The following is a 13,274-nucleotide window of genomic DNA, read 5'->3' on the forward strand; positions in this document are numbered from 1 at the left end:
GCTTTATTATATACTATCTGTCTATAATAATACTTATAATATTCTGCAGCATTACATAAATCCAAACATTTATAGACAACTTTCTAGAGTCTGCCACCCTCCCAAAATTATTGTCAATGAGCACATGTGATATTCAATTAGCTAACATGAAGTCTAAGTATCAAAACATTAGATTCAATATGAAAAATATTAAATATTGATAAAAAGTGATTCAGATCAATTGGACTCTTATTATATATTGTAAAATAGGCTGTCTGTTGGAAAATGATCTTCTATATAGGTTCAGGCTATGGTAGTTAACTACATACACATTTTTCCATAATTTGGTTTTCCAAGAAATACAGTTGATTGTTAGCATCTCTATGAGTCTGAATTTCATACACAAAGGCTAGTATATAGTATGAACTTTATTGATGCTCAATTGATATTAGTGAAAAAGTGAGGGCATATAAGAATTTGAATTTCAGAGTTTATCTGTCTATTTGTCTGTTTAGATATGTCTAGATATGTAACAGAGGTATAAGCTAGTACAAGTCTAAGTAAGTTAGAATATGATATGTAGTAGGTAATATAGTAGATCAAACAAATTCAATGAACTTAAACATAGTGATGGTAATAGAAAGACTGTGATGTAAATAATATTTAACATAGGAATGAGGATTAAAAAATAATTAACTAAGTTTTGTATCTGCCTAGTTAGAATTATTGATAAATGATAGAATGGAGACAAATAATAGAGTAGAGGCAAATGACTTTATGGTGCCAATCTGCAACTACATGCATTACTTAAATTACTGGCTAGACTTTTAATTCTCACATTTATCTTAGATAACAGACCACTTTATGGTTGAATGCTAATTTGGTAAGGATTGTCATTGTTTAGTTTCACCACAGCAAGATCTGATGATCAATACTCAGGTTCATCTGATATGTATTTACTTGTTATATGGTGCTATGTTATTGTATTTGATTCATTTTCTAGTCTCATGCAAAGTCATACAAAAGAGTACCTTGTAAAGGTTACTGTTGATTGTCTCCAACACATTGGAATTGAAAAGAAGGTATATCGTTGAAAGTATTTGTGGTTCATATTCAATAGACAATGCCAGTAACTGCAACTCTGCAGCTGACTATATGCAAAAGCTTATTCCAAGCTTTTATGGAAGAGCATCACATTCATACTGCTTTCCCCACACTGTAAACCTCATTGTAAAGACACTTTCAATTTACTTTGCATTTGTCCTATCAACCTCATCATATCAGGCTTTTCTTTTCTTTTTCTACCAATAACTGAAGTGCAAATGATAAGTCAAGGTAATAAAACAAAGCTACAGATATAACTTAAACTCAAATACCAATAAAAACCATATTGGGACTCTTGAAAACAGCCAAGAAAGCACTGAGCTGACTCCTCTTAAGCAACACCTTCTTAATAAAGAAAGTAGTAAAAATCTTGATATAGAGGATGGAGCAGTCATTTATTGAATCAGTTCTTTATCTGTAGGAACAATCTAATGACAAGATTCCCTGTAGTGAGGCTCTCTCTGCAGAATATCAAGCATTTCTGAATCTCAGTCCTTCCACTAACTTTGTATGAGTTACAAACTGGTCCAAAAAGTGGCTGATCTATGAGAGCAATACTGCAGTGCTTAACTATATTACATTCATAGTTGACATAGTTTATTTGGATGACCTTCTTGATGTTCTTCTCAAGTATAATAGATTATATGACTTAGTGATTAGTCATACATCAGCCTTAAGGAATTTAAAATCACTGAGCTCTTCTTGAATAATTACATGTTCCAACCCTAGATATATAAGATTCAAGCACTGGAGTTTTTGTCTTAAAGCATCTAAGCACTTGGTAAGTGGTTCTACTGAGCATAAGATCTGCTACAGGGATGAGGAGAAGGTAGATCATTTTGAAGGGCCACCTAGGAAAAGACAGCATTGAGAAGTAGTAGAGAATCTAAAAGTGAAACCTAAGCTATCAGAGGAATGGAAGGAGGAGGAAATGGAAGCGACAGCTAAGGATACCAGCAGCTTAGAATTTACTCAAGTTCAATAGGTTGACTGTCTTTCTCCCATTCTCACCCATGATGTCCTAACCAGAATTGCAGAGCTTGCAATTTTTTCTTCCTTGAATGATTTGTAGAGTATCAAAAATCTTCTAGGTATGATTCAAAAGTTTTCAGACACCCTAACTCTAGCACAGGGTGGAAACCTTACCCTGCACTCTTTTATTAGGAAGTGCAGGTCAAATACAGATGAAAGTCATTATGTTTCCTTTATTTCAATGCTAGACACATCAAATTGGTGTTTCATCTTACTAAGTAAGCTCTTGTTCTACTTGACTAATAGATTACAATCATTAATATTCCCTACACATTCAAAAAGCAAAGCATTACCTATTCTTAACTATACTGAAGCTGTCAATAGGAACACTAATATTAATCCTCATAGCCATCTTAGGGGTGTCTAGTTATCTAACACACAGGAACAAGGTGTTATACAGATAATTAGTATATTTTGTAATATCCTTAGATTTCCTGAATGTAGGTACTTATATATTTCATAATGTTTATTGATATTAATATGAACCGGTATTTGCCACTGAAGATGGGACAGTCAAACATGTGTCAAGAATTGTTTAGTGATTAAGGGACATTCACATTCTCTATGGATCCCAATGAATCAGCTATGTAATATTCAAAAAGGGTGCAGACAATAGTAATCAAAATGCTACATGAGTATTTGGTAATTTTTTCTCCAAATATCTAAAGACTACTTCTCTTTTAACACATTCAAATTGCTATCCAGGGAATCTACTTGGGATCCTTTACTTTATGTTCAGGATTCCTACTATATTTCCAATACATGGCCTGTGGAAATCCTTGATTGCCAGCTTCAAATTATCACATCTTTACTCTATATGTTTAACTTTGAAGCTTCTCCTGTCAATAAGAAGAATAGAGCAGAATAGACTACTCAGCAGAGATAGTGGGCCCTAAATACTATACTATCACCAATTTATCTGAAGTTCAAGTCAAGGTAAGATAAATTCCATCCTGCTCTCTGTTATTTTACTGAAATTTTCATTATACTAAATGAACACTATCTTTCATAGTAGTGTCAAAGAGGATGTATAATATATGCATCTTGTTCATGAGTCTTTGCAAAGTAAGCCCACCTCTCTCTTATTCTTATACATCCGCTTATACATAATATTAAAGTCAAGATGTAAAGTGTATTGATAAGAACCAAAAGTTTTTAGGACTTCTGGTTTCACAGAACCCCATCATTAAAAAAAGGCTTGAGGAACTTAAGGACTATCTCTAGGTTGAAATGCCAACTTATATGGATGATGTTGTTAGTTATATGATATTCATCTCTATACTAAGTCTACAATACACATTTCTATGTCTTTATGTGTCTTTATGTGCTATTATATTTATGGTATTATTTCTCGCACTTTGCTTACTATTTACATAACTTCCTGACATTCCTAGGACATCCCTAGGTTAAGTTATTACTTACCTTTTGATTGTGGCATGTCTATTTACATTTGTTTGCCATACATCACCCATATCCCAGAGTCTAGTGCTTCCTGTCTCTTTGGTAACTTACTCTAGACTCTAGGTACTGTACAACTTCACTATATCATTTAATACATTAGGCAACTTACTTTGGACTGTAGTGTAATAATCTCTTCTGGTCTCTCAGTAGCCTCTAGAAGTGGCTCACTTCACTCCCATCTTGACAGATGTAGAGGAGGCCTCTAATTCAGATAGGCCTTTTGCTATAATTCATTTTAATCATTTTATTTAATATGCTGAAAAGATATGATGTTTTTCTTACTATCTAATATTGTATTATTGATGTCATAGGGTCATGGCACTCCTGCAGATGCTCACCCTGATCTCATCAAAAAAGCTAGTGTAACTAAGATCACTCCCCAGGTGGGTAAATGATTTCCATTAATTGAACCTGAACACTATTTCAGATAGCCATCCCCTCCTGCAAATCAATAAGATCCTTTGGGACTGCATGAAAGGTAACATCTTTTGGAAAATAGACATGACGAACTCCTTTTCCAGACCAAAGTACATCCAGATGACATAAAACTCCTGGCCATTCATATACCTTGGGGCCTTTACGAATGGACAGTGATGCCTATGGGCGTTTGTAATGCACCTGCAGCTCACCAGTGTCAGATGTCCTCCTCACTATGTCACTTAATCAGCAAGATATGATATGTTTACCTCAACAATATCATTATATGGTCGCAAACACTGGAAGAACATGAACACAATGTCCATGAGGTACTGCTCGCACTGCGACCCCCCTTTTTAACCTTGAGATCTACTTCCTTAGTCATCACATTTCAGCTCGAGGAATCGAGCCAGACAAGTCCAAAGTCACACGCATCCTCAACTGGCTGACACCACATAAGGCTAACAATGTTAGGCCTTTCTTGGCCTTGTGCATTACCTGGCAAGCCATCTGCCTGACCTTGCTGAACATGCACACATCTTGACACCCTTAATGACAAAATCTGCTGAGTTGGAATTCCTGCTCTGGTCCAATAGTTATAACTTAGTGTTTCAAGCAATCAAAGAGCTTGTAATAAGTCCTAAATGTCTCACAACCATCAATCACAACAACCCCGGCAAGAATAAGATCTTCCCCACCTGTGACACATCAGATTACCAAATGTGTGCCATTTTGTCCCAGGGAGAGACATGGGAGACAGTGAGACTGGTTGCTTTTGACTTTACACAACTATGTGAAGCTGAACTTAATTATCCAGTGTACAAGAAGGAGCTGCTTGCAATAATATGTGGACTCAAGAAATAGCGCATCGAGCTCCTTGGTGGGCCTATTCAAGTATACACAGATCACCGAATGCTCAAAATTTTTGTCATGCAGAAGGGACTATCATGAAGACAAGCACACTGGGCAGAATACCTTGCAAAATTCAACCTCAAGATATCATATCTCACGGGCAAGGAGAACATGGGGGCTGATGCCTTGTCCCATATACATGTTGACAATACTCTATTGACCACCACTATGGTGATGACCTCATCACTACGGATTGAACTTGACAAAATATTCCTGAAGAACATTGTCAATGGTTATGTAGATGACCATTTCTGCAAGCTTTGGTCATCATACTATTGGCCCAACATGTGCCACGATCTTGTGGAATCATACATACCAAGCTGTGTAGAATGCATGTGAAACAAGTCGTCCACCTCCTCTGTCACGGGTGCCTTGCACCCACTACCTGTTCCCAGTGGTTGTGGAGACTCGGTTGTGATCAACTTCATTGGTCCTCTGCCAGAAGAACAAGGATTTAACATGATCATAACCATGACAGACACTGGAAGCATGAAAGACTTTTTCAGCAAAAAAAATGTTGAAAAATTTGTAAAAAAAGGTTTAAATAGACCAAAGTTAGTGGTTTATTTAAACCTTTTTTACAATATTTCAACATTTTTCTTGCTGAAAAAGTCTTTCATGCTTCCAGTGAGACCAACTCAACATGGATCTACAGATTGTACCCTGCTGTGACAATGTCTCAGCAGAAAAGTTCGCAGTACTGTCCTTTGACCATTGGTACTGTGAGAATGGCCTCCCACTGGATAAGACTGCAATAAGCTTTTCTTCTCTTGTGTTTGGAAATCGTTGCATAAACTGACCAGCATTAAATTAAAGATGTCATCCTCGTACCATCCACAGACAGATGACATAAGTGAATGCACTAACAAGATGATTAATCAATGCATTAGGTTCCACATCGAACAAAACCAGAAGGGTTGGGTCCGTGCGCTACCACGTATCCATTTCCAAATCATGAACTCCGTGAACACAAGCATAGAAACATCCCCCTTCCAACTACACATCGGACGCTCACCTCGCATCATCCCCCCCTAGAATAATCAACGACAGAAGACACACCTGAAGAGCAGTGAGCACAGGCTCTTGTCACGCAACTCAAGTACGACGTGATGGAAGCCCAGGACAGTCTCCTTGCAGCTAAGGCCTCTCAGGCAACACAGGTCAATAAGCATCACAGCAAAGAGTTGTCCCTCAATATTGGAGATAGGGTCATGCTCTCAATGAAGCACCGGCTGAGAGAATATATGCAGAAAGGGGATAAACATATCACAAAATTCATGCCCAGATATAATGGACCATACAAGATCCTCAAAATGCACCCAGAAACTTCAACTTACACATCAGATCTCTCCAATTCACCAAACATCTTCCTAATGTTCCACTCATTGCAGTTACAGCCCTTCCATGCCAACAATGCTTCCCTATTCCCTTCACGCAAATTTCCACGGCCAGGACCTGTCATGACCAAAGACAGTTAAATGGAGAACTTCATTGAGAAAATCGTTGATGAGAAGAACATCAGCAGAGGGAAATATTACTTGGTGCAATAAGTTGGCTTTGGTGCCGATGAAGACAAATGGCTTCCTTGAAGTGACCTTGAAGATTGCAAAGCCTTGGACATCTGGGAGCAGCAAAAGAAAAGTTGATAAGGTGGGAGTGTCATATCCCATATATTCACGCTTCTCTTCCGGACTTCGGACCCTGAGATCCAGTCCGGTCCAATGCATAGATCCGCTTCTGATCCGATATCCGATAAGCTTCCTATTTCATTTCCTGTTCATTTAATATTAAACACAGCCTATTCGGTATTTCCTCTTCCCGTTGTTTCGGCTATACTTATTACCGGTATGATTACTGATCTGTTAACCTATGCTTCATTTCCGACTCGCGTTTGATAACCTTTGCACATGCTTCATACATAGCCTTCGGACCTTTGCTTACTTATCATTGTGTTATCCTCTTAGTATATAAACTCGTGTATATGTCCTGTAGTACCTCAGTTCGAATATCATCTTAGTTTGTCCTCTTTCCATCCTCTGAACTTGAGTCCTTCTTACTCTTGTCACTCTCCAAGACTTCGGATAGATTCCGATAGTCTATATCCTCAGCTCTACCTTCAGGTAGTCTTTACTCTGTTAGTTTCTAGTTCGGATACGTCCAGATTAGCCTTATACGCGTTTCCGATATCCGGAAGACATCCGGATATACTACAAGACCTGTCCGGATCTTCGGATGTGTTACTGTTAGTACAGTGAAATAAGGGACAGTACTTGGGAAAGGGGCACAGTGTACGAGCTGAGGCCGAAGTCCTTTGGATACGACCCTACGAGAGTACGACCTTAACAGGGAGGGTGTAAACTGGCGCACTGTTATGACACACTGCTTATGTGTCATGGACGATGATTGGACACTGTGCACTAATTGTTACTGTTTTGTCTGACCCCTATATATACTGAGCTCATATTATATGTATTGACCATCGACTCTTACCCTCATCCGATCTCATACACCTCTACTTGTATTCTTGTCTGACTTTAGTGTTTTCTACTCTTGGGTATTTTCCAGATAGTTGTTGTATTTTGTGAATTCAGAGCTTATATATTCTTTAGCCTTGAGTCTTATTAGTCCTTTGAATGAAATATACTTCCTTCTGTTCAGTTAACTCAGGCCTCAATAAGGAATGGTCCCAGAGGTAGATGCTGGTGTAGTTGAGTGGTATTTGTTCTCATTTTTCTTGTGTTCAGGTGACACATAAGGAGAGGATGTGTCAATGTCATTTTTAAGCGGAAATGAGGGAACAAGAGAAGGCATGTACTTGTCCTTATGACTTAGCCTGTCCTTTAAATTAGGGGGTGCAATTAGAAAAGTGTGTGCTAGTATGAGCATGAGGAATAGGTAGCAAAAGGTTGGACATTATCATCCTGAGCTACATAAGCTAGAATTATGGTGAGTGTCTCATAACACTCATAGTCTTTATGTGCTCACTATTGGAAGCATTGTGCATGTTATTCTTTGGGTCCTATGCTGAGAAAGCTTCACCTTTCTCCAATACTGGTTTTGCAAAAAAACCCTCACCCTGTCTATTATTGTAAGCAAAGTCTCTGATGAAGACATTATCTGAGATAGTGTCAATAGAAGGTATCAGAGAGTTAGTGTGAGGATCTGTGTCTGAGTCAGGTTTGGAGTTAAGGATATATTCAAAGCAAGGTTCATTGGTATCATAGTATACAGATAGTGTAAGTGGTTTGGTAGTGATAGTGTTAGAGTATTGGCAGGTATAGTGGTGTCAGGATGAGTAAAAGAGTAATGCACAAAGGTACCATTAGGATTAGCATGTGCATTAGATGCAGGAGAGAGGTACAAGTTAGTAAGTGTAGACATATTGGATGCTGTAAATAGAGGAAGCACAGACATGTTGGATAGCACAAAGGGAGAAGGTGCAAATATGTTAGGCACAAAGGGAGAATATGTGAACATATTGGTGAAAGTGCTATGCATAATGTTAGCATCAGCATGGGGCAGTGAAGGAGATATGATACCTAAAGTTATGGTACCAGTAGGTGACAAAACATACTTGTTTTACCCATATTACTGACCCATGTGGACAGTTGAGAGGTCCCAATTAGGATCATTTCTATCATGAGTACATTAAAGTTCATAACAGACTTCTAAATTAAATAGATTTTTGAATAACAGCCATATTCTATCCTTTCTTTCATTAATGAAGACATAGTTTTCTTTTGCCACGGATGACCTAATAATAGACTAAATGATATGTGATCACTAAAAAACAAATTTGTCTGAGTACTAACTCCTCTATAGTCTAGTGAAACATTTTGTACCAGTCCACAAAGTTTGCCTTCACTACTGTTTGGATCATCTATATATACTGACTTGGTAATATCAATGGGCCTATTAATGATAGTCTTTCAGATGTGTTTATTTACAATATTAAGTTGAACCCATGTCAATTATCATGTTGTGGAAACAACAATTCTGCTGAATAGCAAAAAATATTAGGTCAAGCTATGCCTAGCTGCCTTGTCTAAACAAATATGTTCAACCCTAAAGGGAATTACTATTAGAACAATGAAGGATATGTGCGACCTAAGGGCATGCTAAGCACAGGAAAATAGCGGACAAGGTATGCACAAGGCATAGGAATATATCCAAGGTTATCCAAAGCATGGGAACATGGCTAAAGATGCAGAAAGTACATGAAATATAGACAAGGTACATGGAAATCAAGGAATGAGGTTTGGAGTAAGTGAGGGCAAAGGTATAATGTGAGGTAAGGAGAATCTAGGTATAGGAACCTAATAAGGGCTAAAAAGCATATACTACAAGGGACTACTTCTAAGGTAAACCTATGAAGTATACAGTAGAAGAGAAATAAGTAGTAGTATCCCTTAGAAATAGTTAACTCATACTATCTAAACTCTCACTTGGAGAAGGAAGGGATGAGAAAGATAGTGAATATATAAAGATATGTGATAAGGCTGCAACATATTTTACTAGCCTCAATGTAAATAAATGTACATATTATATACTATAACTTGCTAATACAATATTACCAGTCCTTGAATGGACTTGTATTTATTATGTGCTGTGCTTATGAATATTGTGTGCTCTGGCTATTCCTGGTCTTGGTGTTTTATACATTACTCATTATCTGTCATATTGGTAAGATTTCATCTCTTGTGCTCGCACTATGACCATACTCCTATAACCCCAATACTCTCCCTTGAGCACAACCTATGCTCATTCCTTCTTTCAGCTTCTCTAATCAGGGCTTCAGCAATGCCTTGGTGAAGGCATCTGCAAGATTCTGGTTTGAAGGTATGTACTGCAAGTCTATGGTTCCATTTTTGATTACTGATCTAATGAAACAATAGTGGATGTTAATGTGTTTTGTCTGTGCATGGAACTTGTTGTTGGATGCGAGCACAATGGCACCTTAGTTGTCACAATGGGTAATAATAGGTGTATCCTTCCTTTCATATAGTTCTTTCATCAATGACTAAAGATATAATACCTCTCTTGTTATAGTGCAAGTGGTGTTTTCTGTGTTTAGGGAGGGAGCTGAGGATAGTGATAACCAAGAGCTCAAAAGCAATGTACTCCACCTACCCAATGATACACTGCCCATTATGATTTTGTCAGTTATGATGTAGCATTCAGGTTTGTCAATGTTCATGGATGACAATTTCGATGCTAAAGGATGTGCTGGCATAGGACGCAGACATAGAGGGATGAGCAAGTGTTTTGAGTGGTTCTTCTTCTTTTTATCATTTTTAGCCACTTCTTTGTCAAGGCGAAGACACTCTTTCCTCCTCAGCTAAGTATTATTGTTTAAAGCCCAGATGATCATTTTCTGTGACTTGAAGTTGTCATTGTACATGAAGGGTGTCATTGGTGGTCATCCAGACACTACTTAACAGTTCAAAAGCTTGAGCTTTGATAGTAGTATATTATTTTTGTATTAGGGACACAAGTTGTAAGGCTGAGATGTGTAGTTTTGTATTGGTGAAATGTATGAGATGATGGCAAGAAGAAAGAAGGTGTGAAGTCAGGTTTTGCTTATGTCAGCCATAGACCTCATTCATATCACCTTATGCTTTGTACTTATATAGAACACAAATATTAATAACTAGATTTAAACTCATATCCCTTATAACCAGCTCCTTCTCCCCTACCTATCTATATTGGACCCTCATCTCATTCAGCTGGTCATCACCAGTCTTGGTTGAATCTTTGCTAAATGAGGTACTGGCTTTTATATGTAAGTCAAAGGTAATCTTTGATTCCTTATAGTTGTCTGAGTTAACAATTTCACTTGCTGTCATTGCTTTCCAAGACACTGACTTTATAAAGGCTCACCTCTTTAGGCTTTGTGCCTGAAGATTTGACAGTCTCAATTACAGTTACCCCAAGTGTACCTAATATTAAGAAAATATGTGTCAACATCATATCACTGTATAAACAGATCATATTGATAGAATATATAGGGGGACACCCTAGGCATTATATCCCCTAAAGAAGTACTGCTGTCATTCTCTGTACTCAGTTGTAGGTTGTCAAGCTAATAAGAAAAAAATGCTCAGTCAAAGGCCCAGTAAAACCCTGATGAAATCAATACATTCCTCAGAAATGTCCTTTAAGAATGCAACCTTTAATTAGGCATCAGCACGGGTAAACCCGCGGGTACCCAGCATGTAACCCGCACCCGTACCTGGTGAATACCCGTACCCGTATACCCAAGGGTACCAACGGGTATGGGTGTCACAGCGGGTGCAGCGGGTAGCCACGGGTATGACACAGGTACGACACCCACTGTGGGTATGAAACGGGTGCAAGCTTCAAAATGGTTCAAAAACAATGTAGATACATGGATTATGCTAATACAATATCATCCCATCCTTCACTGAGCTCATCCTCCTCACCTTGAAGGTCAGGCAGCCGGGTAACAGACATTACATCCTTGTCCTTTACTAACCCAAGTAAACTCCATGAGCCCAGGCAAAGAAGCGCGCAAGTTGTTTGTGCGGAAAGGTGAGAACGGACATGTGAAAGCAGCAAACGGCCGCGAGAGAATGTCCGTTCAACATCAACCGATGTTGCTGAAAAATATATCAGTAGACTCGGAGTGAGATCCAACGTGCAGCAAAAGACATACCAGGGATTGACAAGTAGTCAAGGGCCATTCGAGAGAGATGCGGGTATGTCGACTGTTGGTGTTTCCACCATCCGAGAACGTCGTCCACTGTCTCGATGCTCTCATTGAGGTAGGCATCGAGTTCACTGACCACAGATGGACATGCGGGCTTCGTGAGAGTTGGTAAGTTGTCAAAGATGTTGGCGTCGTCATCCTAGAATAGTTTAAATATAAAGAATGTGATTAGAATAAAAAATTGGTGCACACCTGAATTGTGTTTACAACTGCCTCAACTTCGTCACTGGCAGGGACACTGCGTGAAGCATAGGAATGCTCATACACTTTTTGCACGATGTTGCGTGCGGCAGTGATCCATTTGTCCTCCCAATCTGCGGCCTTAAAATACTCGAGCTTGTAACATGGGTGAAGAACTAATACAAACGCAGATGTTAGCGCAAAAAAAAAAAGACTATAACACATACCCATTGCAATACGGTAGGTCTCTGACCTATCTGTGAGAGAGTAGTACCTGTTTAAAGTCTTCTTTGCGAGGCTGAGGGCTGCGCATATAGCGGGATCAAGTATGTATGTGAGTGTTGATGATGCCAGTAGTGAAGACATTGTCAATATGATCCATGGCGGGAATGACCACAGCGAGATTGGGCATCCCGCGTGAAAAGAATTGTGTAGCGTGCTTCAAAATCTGCAAACTTAAAGTGTGAGCGATAGGACATTGTGTCACGTCACACGTGTGACATACCCTCAAGACCTCACACAACTGTTTTGCGAGCGCCCATTCCTCGTCACTCAACACAAACATCCCCAGTCCTAGTCTTCGTCTATCCGTAATCGTGTCGATAGCCTTTCGATATTCAACCGCAAAATTCAACATATCGAACATTGAATTCCAGCGGGTTGAGACGTCCCGGGGCATAATCCTGACAGTAAGATTGAGTTCAGTGAGTACTTCTTTCCATTCCGGCAGCAGGAGTGTGGTTGAGTGAATAATTTTGTAGGCCAGTTTACGAAGCTTTTTGCAGTCAGTAAACCAACAGGTGTGTAGAGTCCCTTTCTGCTCACCTTGACTAGGACCCACTTGATAGGCCGGATGTTTTCCTGCAGTGCATCATGATCAAAATCATCCAGCTCATTTACTTCGTCAATCCAACCCTCTGTATCGTCGGCGTCATCAGCGCTTGGATCCCCATCACCATTTGCCGCTATAGTAGCTTCATCCTCAATGTCAATGTCACCCGCGATATCTTGGAGGTCCTGTTCTGCGCTGTCAAGTGACTCGGCAGTTTTGTGTTTCGGTACATCGAACTCTCTTATCAAACTTTTGGCCACGAGATTGATGATATGCAAGAAGCAACACGTGTGTGCTGCTTCTCCGCCAAAGTGATCAATGAGCTTCGCGAGTTCTGTCATCATCGTGTCATTACTTGACGCATTATCAGCAGTCACACTCAGCATCTGACAAAAATAAGTAAGTCATTTTGTTGTTGATCTTAAACCTTGCCTTATCTGAAATCCCAAAGTCATTTAGTATCTTCGCGAATGCTTCCGCAAGATTTATGCCTGACTGTGACTAGCAGTATCATTAGTCCTTGCTCATGTTGATTTGCAGCAATACATACTTTTGCGACCTCGACAATGTCAAGAAGCATCGCAAGGGGCTGACCTTCATGTTCCAAGTGCACCGAGACGGCGACAA

This window comes from Suillus fuscotomentosus (assembly GCF_016647785.1).
Source record: "Suillus fuscotomentosus strain FC203 chromosome Unknown F5891scaffold_41, whole genome shotgun sequence".
NCBI lineage: Eukaryota > Fungi > Basidiomycota > Agaricomycetes > Boletales > Suillaceae > Suillus > Suillus fuscotomentosus.